Source organism: Lissotriton helveticus, chromosome 2_1, assembly GCF_964261635.1.
Source record: "Lissotriton helveticus chromosome 2_1, aLisHel1.1, whole genome shotgun sequence".
Classification (NCBI taxonomy): Eukaryota; Metazoa; Chordata; class Amphibia; order Caudata; family Salamandridae; genus Lissotriton; species Lissotriton helveticus.
Genome location: NC_136059.1, coordinates 455,909,528 through 455,918,877, shown reverse-complemented (window position 1 = coordinate 455,918,877; position 9,350 = coordinate 455,909,528). Strand labels below are relative to the sequence as shown.

The 9,350-nt window shown below is 47.4% G+C and overlaps 1 pseudogene; it reads right to left on the bottom strand.

The window, feature by feature from the left end:
* Nucleotides 1–6,847: 6,847 nt before the first annotated feature.
* On the bottom strand, nt 6,848–8,651 carry LOC144819380 (uncharacterized; annotated as a pseudogene).
* Nucleotides 8,652–9,350: the final 699 nt, after the last annotated feature.

The following is a 9,350-nucleotide window of genomic DNA, read 5'->3' as shown; positions in this document are numbered from 1 at the left end:
ATCCACAATTACTTATTTGCATGCAACTATATAGGAACGCATTGAGGTGAGGGCAATCAGTTTGCCACCTGTTTTGACAAGTGTAGCTTGGCTCAGGCAATTTACATATCCGAAGTATAGAGGGGACCTTCCTTTATTAGGATCAATATGAAAATTAGTGAGCCAAGTGGATCTTCATGGGAGAAAGGATGGTTACTTATTCATTTATAACTCCATAGGATAGCATTGGCTTGAAAGTGGCATAGTGGGCACAAGTGGAACCGTGGCATGTCTCAAGCTAAATACATATGTAGCTTGTAGGGGGGATGTGGTATGTTTGAAAAACAAAATACATATTTGTGAGCCAATGTTTTTCCTATAAGAAATCCACAATTACTTATTTGCATGCAACTATATAGGAATGCATTGAGATGAGGGCAACCAGTTTGGTTCCACCTGTGGTGACAAATTTAGCTTGGCTCAGTCAATTTACATATCAGAAGTATAGAGGGTGCCTTCCTTTATTAGGATCAATATGAAAATTAGTGAGCCAAGTTGATCTTCATGGGGGAAAGGATGGTTACTTATTCCTTTATAACTCCATGAGAACGCATTGGCTTGAAAGTGGCACAGTGGGCACAAGTGGAACCGTGGCACGGCTCAGGCTAAATCCTTATGGAGCTTGTAGAGGGATGTGATCGGTTTGAAAAACAAAATACATATTTTTGAGCCAATGTGTTTTTCCTACAAGACAACCACAATTACTTATTTGCATGCAACTGTATAGGAATATATTGAGGTGAGGGCAACCAGTTTGGTGCCACCTATTGTTACAAATTTAGCTCGGCTCAGGCAATTTACATATCAGAAGTATAGAGGGGACCTTCCTTCATTAGAATCAATAGGAAAATTAGTGAGCCAAGTTGATCTTCATGGGAGATAGGATGGTTACTTATTTGTTTATAACTCCATAGGAAAGCATTGGCTGGAAAGTGGCACAGTGGGCACAAGTGAAACCGTGGCATGTCTCGAAAAAACCCTATCTGTCCGGGCCCAGGATGTGTCGGAAGAGGACCTGGACAAATTCTCCTTTGTCTCCTTCCTCAGCTCCCTGCTTCACTCCCCGGATACGTATATTATGGCGACAAGAGCTGTTCTCCAAGCCCTCCGCCTGCCCCTGGAGCTCAATGTGCTGTTCTTTGAGGAGTAATATTTCTTGTTGCATCATCTCTATTTCTTCGTTGCACCCATTCTCGTGTTTCTCCAGCGTCGCTACCTGTTCCCCAATCTCCGAAACATCGCGGCGTACCATCCTGGAGTTCCACCGCCAACTGGTCTTTGAGTTCCTGGAGATCTTCCTTAAGCGCCAAAAAGAGCGACGTCATGAAGGCCTTCATGGCCGGCACATCCGCTCCGTCTGGCGATCCCGCCGTTGTCTCTGCCCCCTGACTCGTGGCTTTAGACTACAGCAGGTCTTTCACAGAGCGATCTTTCCGGGTCGTACATGCGCCATGTAATGTAATGTAATGTGTAGATACTTGTTAAGCGCAGCTGTCACCCAAAGGGTATCCTGGCGCTGAGACCATATCAATCCATCAGATGAAATACACTACATTGCTCTTGGAAAGAGGTGTGTCTTAAGGTCCCTCTTGAAAGAAATCAGATCTTGTCTGCTCCTCAGCGCCAGAGGTAGAGTGTTCCATAACGTTGCGGCTGTGAAGCTGAAGGCGCGCCGCCCATCCTCACTCTGTTAATCCTGGGAACCGTCACCAGGAACGTTGAGGAGGATCTCAAAGGTCTGGCAGCTTGATACCAGGAGAAGAGGTTTTGGAGCGGCATTGGTCCCAGTCCGTGCAGAGCCCTAAAGACAAGGCATAGAGCCTTAAAGGCAATCCGCTGCTGGACAGGTAGCCAATGGAGGTCAGCTAATGCTGCAGATGAAGATGCAGATCGTGGGCGAGATAGAGCCAATTTGGCTGCCATATTTTGAATCCTCTGTAGCTTAAAAATCAGTCTTAGGAGCTCCCAGAAGCAGTGCGTTGCAGTAGTCTAACCTACTGAGAATGAACTACGCACCACTTCTGCTCTGGCTCCCAAGGGAAGTAACGGCAAGATTTTTCGAAGGGCTCGAATCAAGCCCATACAAGTCGCCGCGGTCCTGTTAACAGAGGCATCGAGCTGCAAACTAGGCTCAAACAGAACCCCTAAGTTGCGAGCCGATTCTGTGGCAGTCACTATACCCAAGGTGGAAGTTGGCCAGAAATCATCCAGCAGAGGGTGGGGGAGTCGATCTAGGGAACAGTGGAGGACCTCAGTTTTTGACCCGTTAAATTGAAGCGAGTTAACTCGCAGCCATTCTGCCGTTGCCGACATGCAGCGGTGGAAGGTGTCCCTCGACACTATCTCTTTACCCTCAAAAGAAAAAATCAGTTGAGTGTCATCGGCGTAGTTGATGACTGATATGCCGAATGACTTTATCAGACTTACTAGGGGTCGAAGATATAAATTAAAAAGGATCGGACTGATCGCTGACCCCTGGGGGACACCCTGGTTCACCTGACGTGTGGCTGATAGAAATGGAGGTAACGCCACAGCTTGCTGTCTATTGCAGAGATAAGATGTTAACCAGCTTAATGCCAGGCCAGTTACTCCCGCACTCCGAAGGCGGCCCAGTAGGACCGTATGGTCCCCCGTGTCGAACGCGGCCGACATGTCGAGCAGCACCAAAAATGCTGACTTACCCCTGTCGACACGTGGGTCCATGTGGCATTTGCCTTCGGCCCTTGCGCTCCCGCCGGCGAGGTAAGTATCCCCCCTCCCAGGGCCAAACACCTCTTTTACAGTGAAGGGGCTTGGAGTGTGGGGGGCTTTCAAGAGCCCTGTAGGCTCTCAACAGAGCTACCCACTGCATCCACAGGAGACCCCCGCGGATGCCGTCCGCAGCTCTGCTCAGCTTAAGGCAATATGTGGGCTCTTGCTGCAGTAGCTCCGCCACCTGGTGTCCCACTGTCCCCAGCAAGCGCCTCTACCCTGTTCCAAGGTTACCAGCACTATCGTAGGTACTCTTACTGCCAGGCAGAAGCGACCGCTCCGGGGTTATCTTCTGTGCCGTGCACCGGGGATTGAGGATGCCGGCAGGGGGCGCGATCTCCCTGGGCCCCTGCCGCTCACTCACTGCATGTGGCCATGGGCTTGCCCGGCGGCCACCTACGTGGAATGTTCTGGACTGGTGGCGGCCCGGCCCTACCGGTGAAGCTCTCCAGGGCCCGGCGGTCTCCACCTCAGGTGTACCGCTTGCGCCTCTGTTCTTGCTATCCACTTTCACGGCCCTTTCTACCAGGCCGCACTTTAGGCTGTGTCTGCGCCGGGTGGAAGCTGCGACCGCCGCAGGGTGGGCCTGTCAGGGGGCGATGCGCTCGTGGCCATTTGGCGGTAGTCACCACGATAACTGCTCCACCCGTGGTCCCTCTCTGAGTGCTGGCTCAAGTGTGCTGTCTCTTGCTCCCAAGTGGTACAAAAGGGGTGATGGACGGAGCATCTGAACCAATCAAACACTCACACCCAGTCAAAAGATCTGGGTTTAATCCATCACCGTTCTTTAGCCCACTCTGTCACCCCAGTCCGTCCATCATCCCCTTTTGTATCGCTTTGTTCGCCCTAAGTGTGGCAGGGTATGCTCAGACGTGAGTCCCTTGTTCACTTGGCCACTGGATTCAAGATAGCCTGGCTGATGAGGATTATGAATCTGAAACCGGTCCCAGGATGCTTGTTTCCGGTCCAGGGAAGACATGGCTTGGTAGTTCGGGCTGGAGTGTTCCCATGAGGCACAGGGTCAGACTGATTTGCATATGGCCATGTCTGAACTGGGGTGGCTGAGTGAGCTAAGGAATGGTGATGGATTAAACCCAGATCAGTTGACTGGGGGTGAGTGTTTGATTTGCTCAAACACTCCGTTCATCATCCCCTTTTGTATTTTCTCTTACTCCCAGTCAGATGCGCCAGCCTCGGGGCAGCCGTCCAGGCCGCCTCACGGAGGTCCTGGGCACCGGCAGAGCGGGAGGGCAGCACGCCCCCACGTATGAATCTGGGCGTTTGCCAGTCGGCTGTTTTCGTGGTGCTGAATGGGCCCCGACCGCTGGGCCCCACTGGTGAGACTCTCCGGGGCCTCAGAATCTCTGCTGCGGCTGCGCTGCTGGCCCTCAGCTTCCAATGACTGCCGGCTCTGCCCCTTCCACTAGGCCGCACGTTAGGCCGGGACCGTGCCGGGCGGAATCCGCCACTGCAGTTGGGGGAGCCGGTGGAGGGTAATACACGTTGGGTCCTAGGCGGTTTCACCTGCTATGTTGCTGCGTCCTGTCCTCACAGCCGGAAGGGAGGTCCGCCAGCTGGTTTCTGGTGGCTCTCCAGGAGGCGGCAGCGCCGTATCACCCCCGCAGGCCTCTGCACTCTGCAGCCATGCGGTCCTCCCTTGCGCCCGCATGGATCACGCTCCCCGTCTGATGGATCCTCAGGCAGTGGCAGGTTGCCAACAATGCTGTATGAATGTCCCCCGCCCTAGGAAGCGGCGGATGGGATGCGATAACCAGGCTGTAAGAAGCGGCGGGCCGGAGAGACCGCAAAACACGTCCTTTGCGGTCGCCATCTTGGACACGCCCCTCAAATTTTTTAAATGCATCCCGTTTTCCTTTAAGGAAAACGTGCTGCATTAAAAAAAAAACTGCTTTATTGAGTAGCAGTCCCAGACATGGAGGTCTGCTGAGCCCAGCAAGCCACCATCCATTCCCAATGAGGTCGCATATTGCGAGTGGCACATTAATATTCATCAACCTCGCATTTTGCGAACCCATTGGGAATCACAATCAGTGTCTCTGACACTGTTGTACATTCCAAATTGCTACTCGCAATTTGCGAGTCGCAATTGAGCGCAAATTGCAATTTGGAATAGTTGTACATCAACCCATTTGCACTGAAGACACTCCTATCCCTGGTTAAAGTGGTGGTCTCTGGGTTCTTCCATACTGCTAGCCATAGTAGGGGTGGAAGTGTTTCCAATATAATCTGATACATGTGATAAACCCAGTTCTTCATGGTGGTATGGGGGCCGACAGCACCCTTCTACAGAACCTGTTTTCTTCGTCTGGATAGGTTCGCAGTTAGACAAACCCCCTATCCTGCCCCATATGTTGCAACAGGAAAACTTTTGATTTTACAAATGTGCAACGGGTCCAAGGGCACCCGCCAGGCGGCTGGGGTAGATTTGATAATGAGCCAACCTCCGGCAACAGCTTAGATCTACTCTGAGGAACATGGGGCGTCCAGGATCCTATTGCGGAAAAGGTAACCCCTAAATAAGAAAGTGCTGGTGCATTTTAGGCTATTTGTATCTACAGTGAGAGTTGAAAACTGCTTACTCTTTGGGCCACATGCCATAATATAGGATTTAGAGAAATTGGTTTGTAGGTCCAGAGTACCCATAAAATCCACAAAGGCATTCACTAACGATCTCTGAGCTTTTGGGGTCAGTGCCATCAGCACGGCATCATCTGCATAAAGAAGGGAAGGTAGCGGCAGGCCTCTGATTTTGGCTACATCTGAGGTAGCAGTAATTAATAAGGGGTGGAGCTTATTAATATATAAAATAAAGAGGGGCTACAACACCCTTGTCTTACCCCCCCCGTGAAATTTTTTATATCCTTGGAAACCTTTCTATCCATACTGATTTTGACTCTCTCCCTCATATCTATGTGCCAATTTACAAATAAGAGCGCGTACTTACGCAGAGAATACTAGGAATGTATTGTGACACCATGGTCGTTACAGTCCTGACCTCTGGCGTAAGGTATTACTGTGAACTAAAAATACTATTAAACCACATTACGGCAACCTATCTCAACTAAATGCGGCATGACTGTCAAACCACTGTTCCCACAATCCGATGTTTGCATTGAGAACACAATTACGTCACGCAGGGGGCGACACTATAGACCAGAAAGGGCAAGGTATTCTAGTCTAAAGCTCTTATACTAAGAACATCGAGCACTCACTTCTATGTGCCCAAATGAGCACATTTTTCACCACTTATTTATTCCACAACGGGTTGAGGCAAGATCCTTAGACCACAAGTCCCATGAGGCTATGATCGCGTACTACCGATATACGCAATGAGCCGTCACTTGTCCATTAGCTTACAGCATCCAGCGTTTTTACTGTGGTACTTAATAATATACCTTTTTCTTTAAAAAAAATATACGTGCTTTTGAATATTTTTTTACCACGTACTAGATGAGACAATAATTCTAAAACTACAATTCCCATGATCCTGTGGTCACGCTGTCCGCGACGCCACGCATCGGCAATGACGTCAGGTGGTGGACGGTGTGTGAAGTTGGCCTGATATATGATGTTCACTAGTTCTAGTGACCACCTTGTATCAGTCCAAACAACCCTTATGGTGATTGGTTGTAAGTCAACCTTTATAGACCAGCTATCCTAATGGTAGCATGGACAAAGCAGTCTTCGGCTAAACTCTTTTGGCATGTGAAGCCAGCTGTTTTACCACAATATAACCACTTGAATACCAGATGAAAGGACACCACACAGGTTGTTATGAAAATAAATAGGCTTTCCTGTTTTCAGTTTCTATTTTTGGTAAATTCTGGTGGTGTTTTGTCAGTGTTTTCCAGTGATTTCAATACCTCAAAAAACAGTGCTTTTCAGTGGTTACTCATTTTCGCGCCATAAAAAACTACTGAAACGGTGTTTTATCAGTGTTTATGGAACACTTTGCTTTTATTATTGCTGGCTTTCTTCAATGATGCATGGTATATAGACATTGTACGTACAGTGTATATGAAGCCCAAATAAATGCTTACAAGTCAAATTTATTGTAGTACACCATACAATATTTCTTTAGTGATTCTTTGGTCATTCGCGCTCTCTCTTTCCTTCCCATGTACACTTTTATTTGTGAAAAGGCCCTCTCGACATTGGCACTTGAGACTGGCAACGCCAAAACAGCCAGTACACAATTTGCCAACTCTGGCCACTCACGTAGCTTTCCATGCCAATACTGGTGCACCTCAATGTTGACATTCTCTGGGCCAGGTTCTGCGATATATGTATTGAACTGGGTGCATATTGCCTCAGAGGTATTAAAGCAGTCAAAAATGAAGCTGTATTTTTCAAAGTCCGGAGAAAATTCCCCTTTACGGAAGGGGTCTAACACTTGTGCAGAGTACCACAGTGAGGCTTCATTGGCTTCAAACGCCATGGCTGGTGAAGGGACATTTCTATGCATCATAGCTAGCCATTTCTCATGCATGGTAAAATAAAATTTCCTGAATTGGTCCTCAACACTTCTTTGCTTACCAAGTGGCAAGCATTCTAACAGGGAACATGTTGCAGTGCCAAAGTCACAAAAAGTGTCGCCTAGCCTACTCTCGAGGAGATGTTTCACATCGACACCAATTATGCTGAACACTTGGTGGACAAGGGTGTTTTCGGACTCTAGTTTTTTTATTATGTCCACTACAGCAGTCATGTTTTCCTGTAAAAATCTAAGGATGCAATACAGTGTACTTTTTTTGACATCACTATCAATATGCACCCGAAGATCCTCACATTTCTTGCCTTTTGCATCATCACTAAGCAAAAATTCAGTAAATGGTCGCCACATTGATAATATTGCATCCACAGCCTCTAGGACTGAGAACCATCGACTAAATGACACAGTTGGGATTACTCTTTCTTTGCTGCCACACAAAACGAGAAATATTTACGTTTGAGTTACCGTGCATAACGAAACAGTGCGCCTGAATGGACTACAAAATCAATAGCATTCTTCATTAGCTCAGAAGATTGTAAAGATGCCTTCAGCATACCATCTAGCAAGTGGCAAGGATCTCTCACAGGGAAATATTTCAGCTCGGGTATTGCTTTTGACCGGTCATCACATAACTTTTCCATATAAGTTGCTGAATCGCTGCAAATACAAACTATATCACTCCAATCTTTGTTAAACTTGGTAAGAACTCTCTGCAGCAGCATTCCAAGTGACACTGCATTGCATGTTTCCAGTACATCTAGATCTGCCATGATGGTACGTCTGTACCATCCATTTTTTGCATCACAAAATGTGATTAGCACTGCCACTGCTGGGTTGCCACGCATCTCTGGGGTTTCATCAATGGTAACAGAGATCTTTACATCACCTTGGAGTAACTCTGAAATATGTTCAATATCTGCAAGGAACACCTCTGGTAGGTATTTCTCATACATCTGTGTTGCTTTTGGTAATGTTTTGCATGCTGGCTCACGCTTGCGGAACAGATTCCCAATCGGTCCATCGGCTTGGTGTAAGCTGGTTCCAGATTGCACTAGGGCACGTACAAATTCATGTGCCACATCCTTTTCTTCCTCACGTTTTCTTTTGAAGCGTGTCATTGTTTCAGAGACATCTGGCATAAGCTGTCGCTATTAGGTGGCTCTTTCAATTTTAAGTGGGTCTTGGTGACAAGATGTTCAGCAATTCGGCTTGCAGTCTTCCCAGTTACTATTGGGACAGTCACTCTGCAAAATCTGCAGATTAACATCTTTTGCCCACGCACTTCTTCAACCATGAAATCTTTGTTTTCCAGCACATAATCTTCTGCTGTCTTTATTCTGCGGGGCATGTTGTTCTGGGCAAACTAGATCAATAAAAAAAACACTTAGAAACCGGTTGCGCACTGTTGAGGAAATAATGAGAGAGAGAACATTTTCATGGTCAGGTGCCTGCTGTGCAAACAGGGAAAAGCGCACTTGTGTTGCAGTTCTCATCTTTAATTTTAGAATCAATGTGTTGTCATTTGAAGAAAGTGAGCATGATGGCACGGCTCTGAGTAAAGCTAGGCTGGTTTTCACTGCTGTTTTTTTCCCCTCAGAGATTTATATGGTGCCAACTCGACCTGAAGGTATTGAAGTGCTTTACATGAGCACCTGTTGCGTTACACAAGGGCACATTCATTTTTGTTTTTGTTAGGGACGGGTATATGTGATTTGTGATTTGCCCAGAATCACAGGATGTTGAGTGTCATTGCCGATATTCGAACCCTGCTAGATGTGGGGTCAACTGCCCTGACCATTAGACTACATCCTCTCCTGCTGTTATTTTCAAAGTTTATGGGAGAGTCTATGCTTTAAGTCTTGGAGTTTGTGAAGTTGAAATCTTTACAATTAGCCAAACAATGCCACTGTTTTGGTATTGATGGTTATGCTGCTTACTGCTCTTCTGCATTCCATTTCCCATTATCTTTCCATCCTGCATGCTGATCAGCTTAATTACAGACTCTGCATTTGCAATTACTCTGTTAGTGCGGCACATCTTAAAAAGT